This window comes from Chiloscyllium punctatum, chromosome 44, assembly GCF_047496795.1.
Source record: "Chiloscyllium punctatum isolate Juve2018m chromosome 44, sChiPun1.3, whole genome shotgun sequence".
NCBI lineage: Eukaryota > Metazoa > Chordata > Chondrichthyes > Orectolobiformes > Hemiscylliidae > Chiloscyllium > Chiloscyllium punctatum.
This window is the reverse complement of record NC_092782.1, coordinates 7551274-7573645: the sequence shown is the minus strand read 5'-3', so window position 1 is coordinate 7573645 and position 22372 is coordinate 7551274. Positions and strand designations below refer to the sequence as shown.

The 22372-nt window shown below is 40.0% G+C and overlaps 1 long non-coding RNA gene across 1 annotated transcript in view; it reads right to left on the bottom strand.

The window, feature by feature from the left end:
• Positions 1-4683: 4683 nt before the first annotated feature.
• LOC140466626 (uncharacterized) overlaps positions 4684-22372 on the bottom strand; it is a 39092-nt gene continuing 21403 nt past the window's right edge. The window contains exons 2-3 of the long non-coding RNA XR_011955235.1: positions 7910-9556; positions 4684-5898 (exon numbers count right to left, since the gene is read on the bottom strand). This is a non-coding gene — a long non-coding RNA (uncharacterized lncRNA). The remainder of the gene's footprint in view (positions 5899-7909; positions 9557-22372) is intronic.

Sequence of the window (22372 nt, the reverse complement as noted above, 5' to 3'; positions counted from 1 at the left end):
TTTCATGCAGAGGGTGGTGTGTGTATGGAATGAACTGCCAGAGGAAGTGGTGAGGGCTGGTACAATTACAACATTCAAAGGGCATCTGGGTGGTTACATGACTAGGAATGGTTTGGAGGATGTGGGCCAAAAGCTGGGAAATGGGACGAGGTCAGATTGGGATATCTGGTTGGTATGGACAAGTTGGACCAAAAGGTCTGTTTCCAAGTTGGTCATCTCTATGACTCCATGACTCTCAGTCCATACAACATCATTGTAGTGGATCATCCTTTCCGTATATCTCAGCATTAAACCTTTTAAATCCTTAAACACCAATACAACATGTTCTCCAATGTTGTTTGTTTTCTGTTATTAACATAATTACATAATAATTACTATAATTACATTTACCACTGCCCCATATTATCTCAAGTTTCAGACTTCACAAGTTCAGATGATTTGAAAATTTGATGATTCTTCTTAAACGTATTCATTTCAAACTTAGAAGTTTGGAAGATCTCATAACAGAAAACAATTGACTTTGCTTCTTTTCCTGACAATGTGATGACTGAAAGTCCTTTCATTGCAATATTCCTTCAGAAGATTGTCCCAATCATGCAATGATGGGTGAATGACTACATTGGTTTGGAGATTCTTTAGACAATCCCTTTGGTAGCAAGAACGATATTTGTTCACTGCTGTTCTGTAGCTACTTGGACAACTGTGACTTTCCTGTTAAGATATCTCAGCCATCTTGCAAGATGATGACCATTTCTGCGTGTGGCTTGCTACACATAGTAAAATTGCTTCTTACATACATCTTGATAATTCCAAGGGTACAAATGTGGAGTCAACTTCTTCAATAGGATATGTCTGATCCTTAGGAGAAACTGAGAACTGCAGATGCTGGAGATCAGAATCGAGGGTGTGGTGTTGGAAAAGCACAGCAGGCTAAGCAGCATCCAAGGAGCAGGAGAATCAACATTTAGGGCATAAACCCTTCTTCAGGAATGAGGCTTGTGAGCCAAGGGGGTAGAGAGATAAATGGGAGAGGGTGGGTCTGGAGGGGAAAGGTAGCTGAGAGTGCGATAGGTGGATGAAGGTGGGCGTAATGGTGATCGGTCGGAGAGGAGGGTGGAGCAGATAGGTGGGAAGGAAGATGGACAGGTAAAACAGGTCATGAGGGCAGTGCCGAGTTGGAAGGTTGGATCTGGGATAAGATGGGGGGGGAAGGGGAAATGAGGAAACTAGTGAAATCCATATTTGATTCCACGTGGTTGGAGGGTTCAGAGGTGGAAGATAATGTATTCTTATATGTTTCTTTGTGATTCAATATGTCATCCATGTAGTGCATGATTCCTGAAAGTCCCTGTACAATATTGAACATTCAGAAAACACATGCCTTTGACAACATCTTATGTTAAACCAAAAGTATGTCTGCGAGATCGGACCCTTGATGATCTGATTGAATGCTTTTGATCTTTTACCAACTCTTCATGACGTTCATGGTCCATTTCTCAGCCCAACTCTGCATTTATCCTTCACATACATCAGCTTATGCAACATTTTGTCACTCGGTCATCTGACATATCAAACAGCTATCACTCCTATGAAGCTGGTTTGCAGATGCAGCAGGCAATTAAGGCAAATGGAATATTGTCCTTCATTGCAAGAGGGATGGAGCTTAAAAATAGGAAGGTTATGCTACCGTTGTATAGGGTTCTGGTGAGGTTGCACCTGGAGCACTATGTGCAGTTTTGCTCTCCTTACCCGAGAGAGGATGTACTGCCACTAGAGGGGTGCAGATGAAGTTCACGAGGTTGATTCTAGAATTGAGGGGGTTGGCTTATGAGGAGAGACTGAGTAGATCGGGACTATACTCATTGGAATTTAAAAGAACGAGCAGGGATCTTTTAGAAACATATAAAATTAGGAAGGGAATAGATAAGATAGAAGCAGGGAGATTGTTTCCACTGGCAGGTGAAACTAGAACTGGAGGACATTGCCTCAAAATAATGGAGAGCGGATTTAGGACTGAGTTGAGGAGGAACTTCTTCATCCAGAGAGTTGTGAATCTGTGGAAGTCCCTGCCTAATGAAGTGGGTGAGGCTACCTCATTGTATGTTTTTAAGGCAGAGATAGAAAATCTGTTGAACAATAAAGGAATTAAGGGTTATGGTGGGCAGGTGGGTAGGTGGAGCTGAATCCACAAACATATCAGCCGTGAGCTTATTGAATGGCAGGACAGTCTCGACTACTCCTGCTCCTAGTTCTCATGTTCTTACGTTCCCATTCATTTTGAGTGCCACTGAATCCAGTTGGCTGCAAAGTCTTCATATTCATCTTCAGGTCCCTGCAATACCTCATACAACCCTACTTGAATAGTCCTGTTCCCGCCAAGTATCCCACATGGACATATTAAGTCTGGATTAATGCTCATTGTTTATCTATTCGATTTCATGAAAAGTTAATCCCTTCTGCTATAAATAGCTATCAAAAGTGTCCACCCACACTGACTGAAAGATAGCATATGGGTCTGGAACTATGCAATGTACAGAATTTAATTTCCTTTGATTTTCCGCAATTTGAATGTATAAAGCATATCTTTAATAGAGAAAATAAAGATGCTGCTCAGCAAGTACTCAAATAAAAATAGGCACAGAACCACATTATGAGACAAAGTTGGGGGGCTGCGGGAGAGAATTTAGGAATCAAAAGGCTCAGTTTTAAAACAAGGTACTGCAGATGCTAGAGATCTGAAACACTCAATCACAGAGACTGCTGGAGGAACTCAACAGATCTGGCTGCATTTGTGGAGATAAAAGAGAGATACCATTTCAAGTCTAATGTCCAACAACAAAGAAAAGGTGCTATTTATGCTGACAAAGGAAAGTGGGAAAGAAAAGGTGTGAGTGGATAGATCGAGAGCCCAGAGAGAGAAAACAGAATAAAAAATAAGTTAGGCAAGCAAGGAGATTGAGATAGCAAGGCAGGGAAGCAAAATAAGTGATAGTGGGGGCCAATATGTTGGAGAATTTGAATTGGCTGTGCTGAAAACAACCCTTATCATGACAGGCCACCAACTGTGGGATGATGGGGAGAATGCACAAACTGGGGAGGGGATGATGAATATTTTAGAAATGCGAAAATTTGGAAGAGAATAGAGATAAGGAGAAGCAAGATCATGAAGATATTTAGACACAAATATGTGAATTCAGGGATTTTTTTGTTCTTAAGTAAATATTGCAGTTTGCCAGTATTTTAATATTCTTCTAGGGCAGCCAACAAGGTTATTTGGCACATTGCCCCTTTATCTAAGCAATGCTGACACAATCTGTCACAAGCTGTGTATCCAATTGTTAAACATTAATGCATTAATAGACATTGGAGGAACTTAAATAAATAGATACTTCTCCAGATTGGAGACATTCAGACACTTATTACTGCAGACTTTAAAGTTGCATTTGCTGAAGGTAATATCCTCTATTGATTGACATTGTACAGGGAATATCTTAACTTACTTGCATTGCATTTCAGTCACACTCATTTACTTGAAATGTCATTCATTGTTTTGTATTCTGCTCACTTTGTAACAATGTCAAAAACATTCATGTAAGAACGAGCTGTGTGAAAGTGTACAAATTAGTTCAGGGATTCCCTTTGCTTTGTCAACATCACAATTCATTCAGGATGCAAATGAGTAAATGCTATAACCTAAAACTTCTAGGATGGTTCTTCACGGAACATGACCATGCATTGAGAATTCAGCCATGGAGGTGAGTGTGGATCAAAGCTGCTACAGCCTGCAGCAATGGGTGGACAAGCCCTGGCATCAAAACTCCTGATGTGTGACTTTAATGTATAATGTTCCAAACTGGGAAGTCACAAAATTTACCTGTATTAACTGCAGCAGCTGAATTATAGACAAAACCCTCTACAGGCGATTTTAGTTTTGTGTTGTGACAAAATCTACAAGTTAATTAAATAATCCTCTATCTCCAAGCAGAAGTCTTGCATGAAGCATTTTGTTTGATTGTGGTCCTTGGACAGAGTGCAATCACCAGTGAATAATACTATATACTTCTATAATACTAGTCCGATAAAATCCCCAAGTAAGATTTACCAAAAATTCAGATTTCAAAACCAGGCAGCTGTTGAATCTTCCCTTTGTATCTTCCTCTGTAGATTTTCTTCTTCTGAGGATTTCTCTTTCGCAGGTGGTTGCTAGATAAATGTATCTTTAAGAGAGCTAATTTTCCGGGCAGTCTGCAGATGTTGGTGGTTTGGCAGTTCTCTCTCAACTGTTCACGTTTTCCCAGTCTTATACCCCAAAGCATTGGATTGTGTCATTGGTTTTTAATATTGTCAATATACTCAATTCAAACTTGATTGGAGTTTGGCATTTTCTGGGGTATAATTTAAACTGATTAGCCACTTTCAAATTTGTTTCTGTCTCCAGGCAACCAGCTACACTAGCTGCTGGAGCAAAACGTTATGTTATATCTTGTTCAGAACACATGGTGCTGTCAGGTAGTTCTGCTAGCTTTTAACTCTCTTAAAGGTATAGTACCCCTTACACCTTCATAACTTTCACCTCCACCCTTAAGAAAAAATGAACCATCATAATAAATGATTCTTGTTCTTTAAAGGCATTACCTTAACATACAGAAAACTTTAATATAAGTTCACCTTAACTTCTTCCCATATACCATAAAACATTAAATAAACACAAATTTCATCTAAACTTTATCAGTTAAATCCATGATAATGCATTTGCAATTATATTCTTATAACCCGCAATATGTAGATTTTTTAAAATTAGAAGTCTGTAACTTAAGTATCCAACGAAATAGTCTCATATTTTGGCCTTTAAAGCATTCTAAGAATGTAAGAGGATTGTGATTCATGTGTACAACCATCTTCGACACATTATTCCTGATATACACATTAAAATGTTGTAAGGCCAGTACCAAACTCAATAGCTCTTTTCGATTGTGAAGTATTTCCTCTGGTGGATGTTAAGCATTCTCATCTTCCTGTAGGAGTACAGTTCCAACTCCAGTGTCACAAACATCAATGGCGATCTTAAAAACTTTTGAAAGGTTTGGTGTAGCTAAATCTAGTTTGATGGTTAATATTGCTTTTAAATAGCATTGTTCTGTCCATCGAAACTTTGTGTCCTTCTTCATCAAGTCGGTTAACGGTGTCACTACACTGCTGAAGTTTGGAAAAAACTTCCAATAGAATCCGTTGAGTCCTAAGAATCGAAGCACCTCTTTCTTCGAGGTTGGTCATGGAAATTCCTCAATGGCCTTTGTCTTTGCATTCCGGGGGGTCAACCTTCCATAACTGATGTTATGTCCCAAGACCATTACCATTGCTTTTGTGAATTCAGTTTTATTTAAGTTTATCACCAGTTTTGCTTCTCATTGTTGTTCAAAGAGCTCTGCCAACTGTACCATGTGATCTTTCCAGGACTAACTAAAGATCACTACATCATCCAAATAGGCTGCACAGTTTGCTAACCCAGCCACAACTCTGTTCATGAGTCTTTGGAATGTGGCGGGTATGTTCTTCATTCCAAAGGGCATCACTATAAATTGATACAGCCCATTTGAGATACAAACACAGAAATTTCTTTCACTGTCTCTGATAAAGGTAGTTGCCAGTAACCATGCATTAAGTCCAACTTGGTGATGTAACTGGCTTGTCTGACTTTCTCAATAAAGTCCTCCAATTTAGGAATTGGATATGAGTCTGATTTTATAACGGCGTTGATCTTCCCATAATCCGCGCAGAATCATTGAGTCCCATCCTATTTGGGAACTAAGGTGATCGGCGAACTCCACTCATTCTGGCTTCGGTCGATGATGTCCTCATCAAGCATGGTCTCCATCTCCATTTGGACCTCGTCTGGCTCTGAAAGGATTAAGCCAATAGGGGTATTATTTTATTGGAACAGTATTCCCTACGTCTACTTCATGTACGATAGCATTAGTCCTCCCCATCTGATTCTTACATATGTCCATATACTGCAGTAACGAATCTTTCAACTGCGTTTTATGCTCCTGAGACAGATAGCTTACTAACCTATCCCACTCCTCAAGGACTTCTTCATTTTTTAGTCTATTTTGAGGCACATCAAAATCCACATCATCTGGATTTGATTCCTCACACTGTGGGGCAGTAACTAGCACCTGTTTCTCCAGTTTTTTCTCTCTAGTATAATACAGTTTCAACATGTTTATATGACATACCCGATACCTTTCTTTCCATCTGGCATCTTTTCTAGATAGTTCACCTAACTCAACGTTTTCTCAATTTGATAGGGATACTAAACCTGACTTCAAAGGGATCTCCTATCATTGGTAACAGTACTAACATGTCACCCCTTGAGAAAATGTCCAAGTCTCAGAGCTTTCATCTGCCACCGAGCTTCATTATATAGTATGCCCTCTTTAGGTGCTGTTTAACTAACTCACCGACTCGATTTAATCTTTTTTTCACCTCCAATACATAAATCTAAGTGTGAGGTCTCTGACTTTGGTCCTGTCAATTTTTGTTTATTTAATTTCAAAGGGCCTCTCACTTCATGTCTGAATATTAACTCAAATGGGGTAAACTGAATAGGTTAATTTGGGATATCGCTAGTGGCAAACAATATGAATGGGATACTTTCGTCCCAATCATTCGGGTAACCCTGACAGTATGCTCTCAACATGGTCTTCAAGGTCTGATGCCACCTTTCTAAAGCTCCCTGGGATTCAGGATGATACAAACTATATTTAAAGTGCTGTATACCTAAGCTAACCATAACTTCCTTAAGCAGCCTAGCAATAACGTTTAGTCCAACTGAATCTCTCTGGGTAGCCCAGACAGTGTGGAGAAAGCTACAATTTCCTCTACGACTTTATCCCACAATGCCTTTCTTTAATGACCAGCGCTGTGACTTTACGTGTCCAACCCTCTGGCAGTGAAAACACCTTTTCCCAGTGCCCCTCTGAAACCACCGGCACTGTAATTTTCTGTGTCTCACTCCATTACAATGAAAACACTTGAGGCCTTTCACCCCCTGTCCACCCTCTTGGGCTTCCTTAACCTGTGGTAAAATCTTACCATTGCTCAACTCTTGGTTTCGTAGTCTCTTTTTGCTCAGCAAAGAAGCTTCTCTCTTTCTTTTTCCTCTCTCTAACTTTCTCTCTCCCTTTCTTTTCGGTCTCTTTGCTCAGCTAAGAACCTTCTCTCTCCCTCTCTTTCTTTTTCTCTCTCCCTCTATTCTCTCTCTCTTTCTCTTTCTTCTCTCTCTTTCTCTTTCTCTCTCCCTCTCTCTTTTCTCTCCCTCTCTTTGCTTATCTTCTAACTCCATTTTCCTCAATTGTAATTTAAGCTTTTCTACCTCTAATGCACTTGTCTGTTTCTCTGACACACCTCCCTGACAATTTCAGCTTTACGTTTGCCCCTGGTTAATCCCAAACCTAACTTATTTGCTTTCTAAAATTTGGCCATTTTCTTTCCTTCTAAACTTTCTTGGCAAATTTGAGAATGATCTTCAAATCCCCGTACCTCTTTAATTTAATCAATCGCGAGTCACTGAAATTAAACAAACTGCCTTATTGAAGATCTAGAACAATAACCTGCAAGTGTTTAAATCTGCTGGGACTTTTCGTACCTCCAAATCTATTCAAATCTGTCTAAACCTGTTCAAATCCCGACAACAAGCCCCCAGACTGTTACAATTCAGGGCAAACCCTCCTCCTTAATTTAAACCAGCAACACAGAAAAGATTTATCCCATGCAGCAATCTGTGAAAATTCGAGAGGCCAAGAATAATTTAAAGTACAAATTAACAACTTTATTTCTTAAAGTATAATGGAGAATAATTAACTAACAACTATTTACAACTCCTTCCTCGAACGTAACTTTTACTTACCCTTCTATAATGCTAGTCCGATAAAATCCCCAAGTAAGATTTACCAAAAATTCAAATTTCAAAACCAGGCAGCTGTTGAATCTTCCCTTTGTATCTTCCTCTGTAGATTTTCTTCTTCTTAGGATTTCTCTTTCGCAGGTGGTTGCTAGATAAATGTATCTTTAAGTGAGCTAATTATCCGGGCAGGCTGCAGATGTTGGTGGCTTGGCAGTTCTCTCTCAACTGTTCATGTTTTCCCAGTCTTATACCCCCAAAGCATTGGATTGTGTCATTGGTTTTTAATATTGTCGATATATTAAATTCAAACTTGACTGGAGTCTGGTATTTTTTGGGGTATAATTTAATTTATGATTGGCTGCATTCGAATATGTTTTTGTGTCCAGGCAACCAGCTGCACTAGCTACTGGACCAAAAGGTTACATTGTATCTTGTTCAGAACACATGGTGCTGTCAGGCAGTTTGTTAACTTTTAACTCTCTTAAAGGTACAGTACCCTTTACACCTTCATACCATATTGCTGTTTTTGGAGCTATGCGGTGCATCAATTTGTTGTTGCATATTTACACTATAATAGTGATGACATTCAAAAGTACTTCATTAGCTGTCAAGTGTTATGAGGTCCTGACTGGCACCATGCAAGTGCAAGTCTGTCTCATTATAGAATATGTGATAGTAACAACAAATACTAAAATCTGAAATTCCTCCAAATCACAGCATCTACATTTCCCACAAAGCTATCAATGCCAAAAATCAGGAATAGCAATGAAACCTCTGAAAATAAGTAGCGCGACTATCAGCTCCTGAAAAGGATTCATGTTTAGGATGGATGCTGTTGATTAGAACCCTGACTGAGAGCGATTAGAGTACTGGCTAGTAATGGTCTACAGTATTACCACAGAAGTGAATTTGGGCCTTTTCTTGAGATGCTGCCAGCATTCCCTTTAAGAGTCCTTGGTTTAGCAGATGATGCTGGTACAAAAGACAGAACATCCATCAGTACCAGAAAATTAAAAACAAATAGTCCTCGATAAGTGGCCAAGGTGCTCCTTCCAATGGTTTTTAACCATCAAACAACTCTTTCTTAGGGAAGAAATGGGAGGATAGCTGTTTAAAAACTCACACCCATGTTCAGAGTGACCTTCTGAGCAGTAAGGTGGAGGTAGGCAGGTGTCAGTGGGAATGAAGTCCAACAGTATCAGTTGTAGTTCATCACACGATGAAGAGCCTTTTTGAACTTTTATCATTTTCTACTTCTCCTCAGAAGACATATTCACAGTTGACAGAATCGGCAGCTAACTGTGTCCCAGATGTTGTCAGTATTTGATCCCAGTAAGAGGTAAATAAAAATTAGTTCTTGCTGATTTCCTGTCCCTATAAAATAACATGACTGAACTTGGGAAGTTATGCAAGGACACATGCAGAACTTGATCACTTCATTCTTTCAGTTATTTCTGTGTCCTTTCAAAATGTTCAGAGAAATTAACATTTCTATTTAAGAGAGAGATGTTCATCCAATAACCAATGTAATTATTGTATTCTGAGTAACAGACTCCTTTTATGGGTCCACTGTTTCTACATTGTTTCTTGCTGAAGTTTAATAATTATCCCACAGTTTGAGGTCAGTCATCAGAAGGCATCAATGGCAAACTGCAGGAGGAGAACAATGAATAAGTAAGCATTAGCAAACAGTGTGAAACAAGGCAACAGTGAGTTGCTGTTAATAAAATTCACAAGGTGAATAGTAAGGTGCAAGGGGCCATTCAATTGAAAACAAGAATAGGAGCAAGCTTATTAACATGTGACCTCGTGCACTTTGGTCGGAAGAAAAGAGGCATGGACTATTTTCTAAATGGGCAGAAAATTCAGGAACCTGGTGTACAAAAGGGCTTGGAAGTTCTAGTCCAGGGTTCTCTTAAGATAAACTTACAGGTTGAGTCAGTAATTAGGAAGGCAAACACAATGTTGTCATTCATCTCAAGAGGACTAGAATATAAAAGCAGGGATGTACTTCTGTGGCTTTATAAGGCTCTGGTCAGGCCACATTTGGAGTATTGTGAGCAATTTTGGGCCCCATATCTCAGGCCGGGAGCGGGTCCAGAGGAGGTTCATGAAAATGATCCAAGGAATGAAAGACTTAATACATGAAGAACATTTGAGGACTCTGGGATTATACTCAATGAAGTTTAGAAGGATGAGGGGAAATGTGATTGAAACTTACAGAATACTGAATGGCCTGGACAGAGGAGATGTTGGGAAGATTGGCAGGAGAAATTAGGACCCAAGGGCACAGTCTTAAAGTAAAGGGAAGTGCTTTAGAATGGAGATAAGGGGAAACTTCTTTAGTCAAAGAGTGGTGAATCTGTGGAATTCATTGCCACGGAGGGCTGTGGAGGCCAGGTCATGGAGTATATTTAATACAAAGAGAGATAAGATCTTGATTGCCAAGGGGATCAAAGTTTATTGGGAGAAAGTGGGAAAATGGGTTTTGAGAAACCTGTCAGCTATGATCCAATGATGGAACAGGCTCGATGGGCCAAATGGCCTAATTTCTGCTCCAATCATTTTATGGTCTTCTTAAAATCAAACTGGAAAACAACATATAGCGTCCTGGCACAGTAAAAAAAACGGTGTTTCATAACTTGAGGTAAATCTTGAAGCTGCACTACATTTATCATGTAGCCATGACCTAAAAGTGTTTGAAATTATCAGCAGCTTTTTTTTGCTTGAGATAGTGCTAGCAAAGAAGTCAGAGACAATAATGAGACAATCAGTGAAAAATGCAGAACAAAATTATCCCAATGAAATGTGAGAAGGGGAACACAAGACAGACATAATACTGGTTGCAAAACCTGCGATAAGAATGTAACTAGTAGCAACATACTGGCATTCAAAAATTACAAACATGAGCGAAACATTGAAAACAAGGATTACTGAGGGTTACAAAGAAGAACAGCTCAGAAGTGCCTAACTTGCTGATTCGATTTCTCTCTCTGAAGGAAACTTTTTAACTTCTACGCCATCCGCAAATATCCAATTTTCCTCAGAGAAAAATCTTTTTGCAGAGGATTACTATATCATGGTACACTTTACAATTTGGTGACTCAGGTTAACTGTATAATTATTTGAAGGGGCATAATGAATGAAATTATAGGAAGAGAATGGGGAAATGGGATTAAATTAAATAGCTCCATTTATAGAGCGAGCACCAGTCCTGGCATAATAGACTAAATGAATGAGCTTGAACTTATATATTTTGTGATTCTAAGCGGGGATTCCAGACCACAGCAGAATCTTACCCCTGTGGATAAAATCAAGTGGTTGCGGTTAGAGTGGGAATAGGAGTGGGCAAAGAATTTCAATTCTTGCTTTCCAAACACATAGCACCATGTTAGGGCAAATTCTGCTCGATCATTTGATCATAGAATCTCTACAAGGTGGAAGCAGGCCATTCAGCCCATCAAGTTCACACCACCCCTCTGAAGAGCATCCTATCCAGATCCAGCCCTCTATCTTATCCCTGCATGTCCCATGGTTAACCCACCTCGTCTGAGCATCCCTGGATACTATGGGAAATTTAGTATGGCCAAACCACCTAACCTACAAATCTTTGGCTTTGGGAGGAAACTGGAGCGCCTTGAGAGAATGTGGGAGAATGTGCAAACTCCACACAGATAGTTGCCCGAGGATGGAATTGAACCCAAGTTCCTGTCACTGTGAGGCAGCAGTGCTAACCACTAAGCCATCGTGCAGCCCTTGATGAAAGTTATTAAAATGGTAATCTGAATTTAATTGCCATGGCTGAAACTCAAGCACATAACTACAAAGAATAGTTCCCATTCTTAATAGCATATTTCCTGACAGTATTAGATCGATGTGGATCATTCCTGGCACATTCGCTCTTAATAGCAAAACATAAGATTATCTGTGCTCTCTGTAAGAATGTAATCATAAACAAGATGCTGTGGAAATGCCATTCAACTCCTCCCTTATCCGGTTGTCATTATACAACTGCCTTTTGGCTTGGAAGATAACATTGCTGGACGGTGCACTCTCCTGATGCAGTAAAAGCAGAGAATCCAGGGAAAAAAAAATCATTCAACTTTATTTCATTTTTATCGTATATGAAAATAATTGTATTGAATTAATTAATGTTTCTTATTTTGTAACAAGGAACTAAGTGAACAGTCTTTAACTACATAGAGGATTGCAAAATTCCTGAATTGCATTGAAATAATGATGAAATGTGCTCACTACATTGAAATAATCGATTGACTTATGAATGTTCAATATATATGTTTTAAATAGAGGGAAGGGAATAAAATTACATTTTTTTTAATGTTATAGCTATCAGATGTTTTGAGCATTTTTGGGTCAGATATGACTTTACAGCAAATGCAAGACAAATCTTTTACTCTGCTGTCTCAACGTGTACACCAGCTGTATTGCAAGTTAATGCAGATAAATATAAAATATTGTGTTTGATGAAAATAAAGGAAGTGTGCCTTAAGTAGAAATTTTAGGAGAGCAAAAGAAAATAATTGTTAATGCATAGTTTTTAGTTTGTTTATGCTTTATTTTCCGTATCCAAAATTTAGCCAAATGGAAGTAAAAGGAAGGAAGCACTTCAAATATAAGTTGGGTCTGGTGCAAAGTACCTTGACTAGTTTAATAACATGCCACTAGAAGCTATGCACCCCCCACCTCATAACCCCTACCTCCAGAAAAACCAGCCATCCACGCAGAGAAAATCAATCCCCCTTTCAATTTTATGTTCAACTTTCAAGGAAGTCTAGAATTCAAATCGATTTTAAGGTGCAAGGCTCTAATAGACCTAATTTAAAAGTTTATAATGCTAATCAGAAGCAAAATACTGTGGATCAATGTAAGTCTTGTGTAACTTTTATGAAGTTATTTCTAGGTTTTGAAACTGGGTGACTCACAGACCAGAAATTCTTAACAAAAATTCTTATTTGTGAGAATATCCCGTTTTCAACTGTATGAAGAAAACTGCATCAGGCTATGACTCTTAAATATATCAAGGAATATATTTAGAACAGGAATATATCTTTTTAAAAGTGATGCTCCAAACCATGTCAAATTATATTGGCTTGCAATAGATTTGTCTTCAACAATGTACAGATGAGTACAAGAAGAAACCCAAGCAAAAAACAAAACACTTCTGAACGCTCAGCAATTTGAGTGCAAATTGTGTCCCAATTGTTGATTGTATCAATAGCAGAAACTCTTGGCTTAACGGTGACTCAAAAGTGAAAAGTATGCAGAAAGAAAGCATTAAAAAACCAACTGAGTTTCCAATTTTATATTTGTTATAATGTGTGGCCAGTCCGAAATCAGCCATTTTACACCACTGCTGAAAGTTAAAATGACCCCCAAGGAAATGTCCTGAACATTTTACAAGCCCGTTTTAAATGTTTACAACCAAACTACATATTGTAGCTTTGTTACTTGTATTTATGGGTAACAGGCCTTTGACATTGCTTATAAGTGTTACTCAGCAGGATGCATTTCTGTTTTTGTCTTCCAGGCTACTATTCACATCAGGCTCCAGATGATAATGCAGTTTTCTAGTTAATGCTTATATCAGTATTATGAAAAGAATTATGACACTTACTGTTACCATGCTGCTCACTTCCCTAATTGTACAGGCAATGTTACTCATGATGTTTCCAGGCCCCAGTAAAATCACAAAACAGCTTCATTAATGTTACAAGTTTTCCCTTCACCATTCTAGTATTACCAAGTGTTCTTTATTAAAATTTAATGCAGTGGCAGCGAGCTTATTAAACCCAACGATTGAACTGGAGTAAGTACAACATTCTGAGACACTGCATTGTCTGGCTCTGCTTCACAGAAGTATAGGAATTCCTGTGAGAAATTTGTCACTGTGTAATCAGCTTTAGCCATCTTGGAAATCTTTATAAAATACATTCCATAAGGAGCATGGCAAAAGAGTGGGTGGTGTACAGGGAGAAATGTTCACATTTCTCCACATCTGTTCCTAACCTTGTTCATTAAAAAAAAAGGAGCTGCCAAGTGGAAGCCTGTGAATTCCTCTGAGGGAGCAAAGGTAAAGGAACTGGGGGAGGGGTAAATCAGCAAGGTTTCTTTCACATACCTTGTAATGTTCAGATGATGAGCAGACGGGAGTGATTCATGGCTGTCTGTCATTCCACCTAATGAATGGGGCATAACAATGAGGCAGCCAGGAAAAATGGGAGTGAATACAGCACAGTAAATGACGTTGAGTCAGAATGTTTCCACTATGTCTTTAAATTCATTTATAATCTTAAGCGCGCTTTGCAAGCATTTTATCTTAATTCAGTCACTAACAGTAAAGATTGCTTGAAAATTATAAAGTTGACTCGTAAATCTGTTCTTCTTCAACAGTTAAACTGCATACTGAGGCCTGGGAAATCCACAGAAACTCTCTGAATGCCCACTATAAGTACGAATGGAATCTATCCCAATCTCTGGAGTATATGTGTAGGTATAATGCCAGCTTGAATTGCATGAGCTGTGCACTTTCTCATACCTTGGTGCAAAGATGCCAATCCACCACATGGAATAACAGACTGACTTTCCCCTTATTTTGTCTATGTATGAGAGCCTAAGTAACCACATTACCATTCAAACTACAACCAGGAAATCGAAATGTAAATAGTAGGAAACCGAGGAATATTTACACACTAGAAAAAATAATAAATTGGTTTATACAGTCCTGGAGAAAGATTGACAGGAAAAGGCTGAAATGGCAAATGCAATCTGTAATATCCTAAGTGTGTTTAAAGGAGTTATACATTAGATATCTGAACACTGATTTTATAGATCTTCATCCTTGGTAAAGAGCCCAAAGCAGAGGAGCAAACAGAGGAGAAACAGCCAACATACAGGGCTGGATTATTTCAGCAGAGTCAAGTTTGGACTTGGGCTTGATAATAATTTCTCACTACCAGCTGACATGCCAGTCCGCCCTGGCCCATTTTCACGGATGCAGATTTGACAAACGGGTAGCCCACCAGCTGGTGGGTAGCCCTGTAGCTTGATTAAAGGGTTAATTGATGTCCCTTGTTACACGTTGCCTGGAGTTTTCCCCATGCGGCAGCAGCCCATGGCTGGAAGGCTGGCATCCTCCCGATGAACAGGCTAGGCAGGGGGCATTGGTCATCATCAATATCAGCTGCAAAATAGCCCAAATGGAGCTGCTGAACTAACAGTGCCATGGCCATCAGCTCTCCCTCTGAAACGATGGCCTAGCTGGTAGCTCGCAGATTATTTTGTTAAACATTCAAATCTTCAGAAGGTACCTCCACATTGAGGTGCTCCTGTGGGCCCAGATCTGCCTCAATGGGGCAGCCACATCTTCAGAGTTACTGGCTTCTGATTTGACCTGCAATATTGAGAGCCCACCTGCCAGCTGTGGTAGGCTGGCTGCTGGAAAGTCACTGAGCCAGCCCGGGTAACAGATGATGTCAATATCAAGGTCCTGAAGACCACGGGAAAGTATAGGCAAGCCTGCAATTTTGTGAAGTATGTTCTTGGTCAGCTAGGTGTACGTATTATGAGGTTCATCCTCAGACCCTTGCTCATGACTTATATCAGAAACAGCTCATAAATTATTCAACTTAGAGGGAACTCAGTGGTCGAAGTCTTGCTAACAATATCATGGCAAGTCATTTAGGCAACATAGCTATTACTTAAGCTAGAAAATCTAATGTTAAGAAGTGGATGAGACAATAAATGGACCAGGCAGTGACAAGTTTAAATGTTCAATGTTCTGAAAAAAGTATAAAAATTTAATATCTCAGAAGCCACACAGTGATGTATCATGCTTCAATAGAGTCATGGAACTTGGTAAATTTTCAGGCTGGGCCTACATGCTCAGCTCAATTCTAGTGCCCCAATTTCCTGTATTTTCCAGCAGAAGTATCCAGTGGACATAGGCTCCAGTAATGCATCAGATGATGTTGCTGAGAAGACGATAAGAAGATAGAGGGGTCCAAAGAAACTTGACAAATATACAGGACTTACAAAAACAAATCAAGAAACGACATGCTACATTTATCAAATGTAACAAGTGGTCAGGCACCTGTGACTTAGAGAGAGCTCTCCTGATGTCACACAATGTACACGTCCCTCCAACAGACCAGTCACAAGTCATCCCCACCATTGCATAACAGTTCGCTGTTAGACTTTCCGATTTTTCACTTTAACTTTTCCTGAACTTACAACAAATCAAGTTCAGTTGAGAGCAAATTAATCCTTTTTCAAATTAAAGCTGAAAGTGACTGCTTGTGATTCGAAACCTTGAAGTTTAATCAGCGAAACACATTTTGAATAAAGGAATAAAATATTTCAAGGAGCATAAGCTTGACTGTCTTCACCGGCAATTTGTAATGCCAAAAAGAGATGATGTGTGTCACATTCTTAATGCATTCTTCTTTGTTTAATTTCCAAAGCAGGAATGATGTGACAGTCTGCTCCAGAAATGGAGCACGTGGAGCAGCTCAAATTGTGGCTGTAGCCATTCTCTTCAGACCATCACCGATTCACTGAACTTCTGCCCTGCCAGATTCATTCCTGGTAGAATCTCAACCATTTACATTGTGTCTGCTGAAACCACTTCATACATGAAACCGCAACTTCTTCCCCGGCCATACCATCGTCACAGTGATACAGGTGACTGAAGGTGGCACATCGAGGCTACCTCTATAAAGAGGCAAACTACTTCCTGTACCAAACAGAGAAAATACTGGGCCACAATGGGCGGCACGGTGGCACAGTTGCTAGCACTGCTGCCTCACAGCGCCAGAGACCTGGGTTCAATTCCCACCTCAGGCAACCGTCTGTGTGGAGTTTGCACATTCTCCTCGTGTCTGCGTGGGTTTCCTACGGGCGCTCCGGTTTCCTCCCACAGTCCAAAAATGTGCAGGTCAGGTGAATTGACCATGCCAAATTACCCATAGTGTTAGGTGTAGGGGAATGGGTCTGGGTGGATTGCTCTTCGGAGGGTCGGTGTGGACTTGTTGGGCCAAAGGGCCTGTTTCCACACTGTAAGCAATCTAATCTAAACAATTTGATCAGTCTTAGCTCAATTCTATTGTTTTTGCCTCTAAACCTGAAGGATGGTGCCAAGCTGCACAGATTTGAAAACTTCCTTCGGCTGGCATTCCACCCAAGGAAGGAGTGCCTGTCAGATGAAGTGATAAACCGAGGATCTGTCTACTTTCTCAATAGAAATCCCAAGATGCTATTTGGAGAAATTTGGAGTTTGTTGGTGTCTTGAGCAAGGTTTATCCCTCAACCAATACACCATTTTAAGTGAAGTCATTGTCTTTGCCGATTGGTACCTCCATGGTTAGTAGAAACACAATTCAATTTTGCATTGTTTAGGGCATTGTTGGCCTGAAGTGACACCTTCCACCCCTCTGAGCTAGGAGATCCTGCCTCCAAGAAGGGTTGGCCAGTCAGAGAGCTGCCTGCACTTCTGTCGCACCAGTGTTGCCAGAAGTGATGACCACTGCTGGAAGTACCAGACCAACCACAACGGTGAAGGTCCTGGAGAGCAGTAGATAGATGTGTTTGGAGCTTGCCAAGCTCTGTGGGCCTGGTGGAGGGACGTGTACATTGCGTGACATCTGGAGATACCTCTATAGGTCACAGGGTGCCTGATCAAGTAGGAACCATACCAGCTGGCAGCCCAGGGAGGCTGCCTAGTATTGCTACTATTAGTTGCTTATTTTTGGATCCCAAGTGCCCTAAGAATGAGAAACAACACCTACACCCTACACTGCCATTGATAGAACACTAGCAGATGGGGTGAAGTGATGAGTCTGGTGCCCCCTGCCACCATATGCCCCCCCACCCTAATTTTATGCACTCTTCTGCCCCCCTATCTCCCATTTCTCAGACCACTCCGTTATGTTGAGGAGGATGGTGTAAAATTCCAATCTTCATTGTTTTTTGAAGGACAGTGCCGAAATTGCTGCATTTCCTATTTTATTACAGAAATTAAACTTTAAAGAGCAAAGTGTTGAGGGACATCTTGTAGGTTTAAAAAGTATAATATGAATGCACATTGTTTTCTATAGACCCTGACAGTTCACAGAGCACACTGCTGTTCACACATGGTGCAAACTGGTGTCATTATTCTTTAAACCAAGAATTAATACCCAACTAGAGTTTTTAAACAAACATTGACCAAGGGACAGCTATAGGCATCATTAAAAATGTGAGTTTGTTGATGTGTTTCTGATTACTGGTTTTGTTTGCTAAAAGGAAATACCTTTTCTAGCATCAGGTTGTTCACTTTGTATTCCACTGTCTAGCCGAGAAATTGACCTTTCCAAGCCTGCCAACTCCATTGTTAGTTTCATTAAATATCACAGCCATGAATAGCTACAAACGTATGCTTCCACAATACCAATAATTCCTAAGAAGGAATGCTTCTTGCTTCTTTCCTCTTTGAAGCACAGATGAATCTTCAAAATGGCATAGATCAGTAACTTTCAAAGAAATTTTTCAAATACATCTTCAAGTCTCAGTGCCTTCTAAAAAAACCAGTAATGTTAACGAAACCCAAACCAGTTACAATTCACGACAGACCTTATCTCAAAACAGCTAAAGCTGGTTCAAGCCTCTCCTGTAAGATTAAAGAGAACAAGACTGACCCCACTCAACTATCTGACAATTCTTTAAGAATCACGAAAATGAATTCTTTCATAATCATTAAACAAGTATCTTGGAGAGGAAAATGCCACATCATACTTAAATTTCTAGATAACTGCAGTGAGGATTTCTTTCTACATTTTATAATAACAAACTGACTGTTCAAGTCAACTTGGCAGAAATGTTTTACACTGAATTGCAAATTGGGAACACTGTACTGTGCAAGGCCATTAGTCCTAACTCATGATGGGACTGAAAAGTAACAAATTCTGATTATGTAGCGATTATGGAGAAACACCCTTCTGTTTAACACCACAAGGATTTTTTTATGTTGCAAAACAATAACTGAGCAAGCGTCATCTGGAGAAAACTAGCTTGTTAAAGTGATAACACTTACATCACTGTCAGGTAGTGGCTGTCTCATTGATACAGAGAAGTCCTGCAAAATATGGAGAAATTGTTGCCATTTGCTGACTCGTGGTACGCAGTCCACTCTACGTGTGATCAAACACCTATGTAACACCTAACACTGAATTCATGTGGATTTATGAACTGAAAAATTCATTCCACATTGTTACAAGAATTAGAATCCCAACAGTGTGGAAAGAAGCCCTTTGGCCCAACAAGTTCACACTGACCCTCTGAAAAGTATCCCACCCAAACTCACTCCCCAACATTTATCCCTGATTCATGCACCTAACCTATATATCCCTGAACACTACGGGCAATTTAGCACATCCAATTCACTTAACCTGCACGTTTTTGGACTGTTGGAGGAAACCGGAGCACCCGGAGGGAAACCCACGCAGACACGGGGAGAATGTGCAAACTCCACACGGACAGTTGCCCAAGGTAGGAATCAAACCCGGGTCCCTGACGCTATAGGGCAGCAGTGCTAACCACTGAGCCACCGTGCTGCCCCTAACAGTTTGGAATCTCAAGTATTTTCTCTTCCTGTTTTGGACATTCTTATTTGATTTGCATTGTGTCCCTTCCACTATAAAATAACCTATTATTTTTGTCATTAAAATTCTAAGTCTGGTGGCATTACACATTTCATTAACTTGTCAGTTTGCCAAAGGACTCACATTAACATGTGCTTTTAATGCACATTGCGAAACAGCTGTGTTCTTGTTCATTTCATATCTGAAGACATTCCAACACCAGTGAAGCAGCAAGGAGTGCTCACCGATGTTGGTATTTCTCATTATTGGGATAACACAGCTTCATCATTCCAGCCCCTGTAAGAGCAACTCACAAAGCTGTCTCTTGGTTGGCATCAGGCAGGCATTGGAAGCTGAAGCAGCATAATAAAGGCAGCAGCTCCTGCAAGATCATTTTTTCTCATTTATTGCCCATCCCTGATGGCCCAGAGGGCAGTGAAGAATGAACCACATTGCTGTGGGTCTGGAGTCACACATGGGCCAGACAGAATAAAGATGGCAGATTTCCATCCATAAAGAACAATAGTAAACCTGATGGGTTTTCCTGACAACTGACAATGGTTATCATTAGGCTCTTAATTCCAAATATTTTTTATTGACATTTTTTTATTCAGCTTAAATTCCATCATTTGCCATGGGATTTGACCCTGAGTCTCCAGAACATTACCTGACGCTCTAAATTAATAGGCTCGTGATAATGCCATTAGGCCATCACCTCCAGTAAGAGTGTACCTGCTTGGCAAAGGCTCAGTTGAACTCATGACTTTGAAGCAAACAGACAGAATGGTTCAAATTCAGTGCAAGGAGAGTTGAGCCAGGGAATTATTCAGGGTGTCAAGCAAGGAGAATCTTGGAATTGCCATCTGAAATGTCAATAAAAAGTAATAACAGGATATAAGAAAGAGACAAACAGTAGGTATTTTCTTTTTGAAGATTGGTGCATTTGCATATCATTTTGATGGCTCTCCTCACTTGCTGGGTTGAAGTCATCCTTCCCCACAAAGAATATGAAGTAATATTGCACACTTAAATAATGGTCACTTGTCAATATTGAAGAGGCTTGTTAAACTGATGTTCAGAGATGCTGTAATAATGTTCTTTCTGGAAAGAATCTTTGATAATTTCCTGATTCATTTCATGTGCTTCTGCCAACCAATTCTCCTGTGTCACTTCCTCTCTCTCCTGGTTTCTCTGGAATGGTGGAAGACTGATGGGCCAAGCCTTTTCTCTCATCATCTCCAATAGTTGGAAGCTTTAATCCTTTCCTCAAAACAAAGTTATTGAGCATATAATATGTTGATATAATTATTGAAACCCTGACTGAGCTCTACAGCAAGACTTTTTGCAATTTATCCAGAAAACAAAAGTGGTCCTGCAGATTATTGATGATCTGAAGTTGCAGGCCTCTTACAAATCTCCATGGTATTTGTTGTTGGTATCCATCTGCTGATGATGGAGTGATGCCCTGTGGTTCGAGTAAGTAACCCTATTCCTGTGTTCTAAACAATGATCACATTCTGATTCAAAAATGCAAACATTTTTGATTATCACAAGACAGACAAATTTTCAGGATATCATGCAGCAGGGTGGCTCAGTGGTAGGCACTGCTGCCTCATGGTGCCAGGGACCTGGGTTCGATTCCACTTTGTGTGTGGAGTTTGCACATTCTCCGTTGTTCTGTGTGGGTTTCCTTCAGATCCTTCAGTTTCGTCCCACAGTCCAAAGATGTGCAGGTTAGGTGGATTGGCCATGGAAATGCAGGGTTATAGGGTGTGGGTCTGGGTGGGCTGCTCTTTGGAGTGTTGGTATGGACTTGATGAGCTGAATGGCCTGCTTCCATACTGTAGGGATTCTAGGCATTCATACCCAGACGAATGTAAGGTGCAGGAGTGAGCTATTCAACTTCCCAAGCTTGCTCTGCCTTCCAATAAGATCATGGTTGGTCTGACTGTAACCTCAAATCCATATTCTTGCTAGCCCCAATATCCTTCCAGACCACTGCTTAACTAGAATCTATCTACCTCTGCCATCAAAATATTTAAGAACTCCAAGAAATTATTGAAAGGCCCTTTCACAAAACCATGCTGTCTCTGCTTGATCACGTCGAACATTTCCAAAACCTTTACAGGAGAAAAGTTTGAAAGACCCGTTTGAGAGAAAATACTTTGCTTAATCTCTGTTATAAATGTTTTATAAACAGTGACCCCTCATTTTAGGTTCTTCCCAGAAGAGGGAACATCCTCTTCACATTTACCCTATCAGGATGTTAGATGTTTCAAGCAAGTGACCTCTTACTCTTTCAAATTCCGGCAGATACATGCATAGTCTGTCCAGTATTTCCTCATGACTCTGCGTGGCCAGTTTATGCATAAACCTAGAAAACCTTCTCTATGCTGCCTGCAATGCATTTACATCCTTCATTAAATACGATGACCAATACTATGCACTGTACTCCAGGTACAGTATCATCAAAAACCTGTACAAGTCAGGCAAAACCTCCCTACTATTTTTATTCGATTCCTCTCATGATAAATGATAATAGTCTATTAGCTTTCCTAATTATTGCTGCACCTGCAAACTAACCCTTTGCCATTCATACACAATGACATCCAAATCCCTATACAACCTCTCACCGTTCAGATAATCTGCTTCTTTTTCATTCTACCAATCAAAATGCATAATTTCACATTGTCCAACATTATACTTCAATTTGTACATCATAGCCTACTCATGGAACCTGTCATTATCATTTTGTAACCTCCTGTGCCTTCTTCATAAATCATTTTCCTGACTATCATTGTGTCATCAGCAATTTTGGTATTGAAACCTTTCG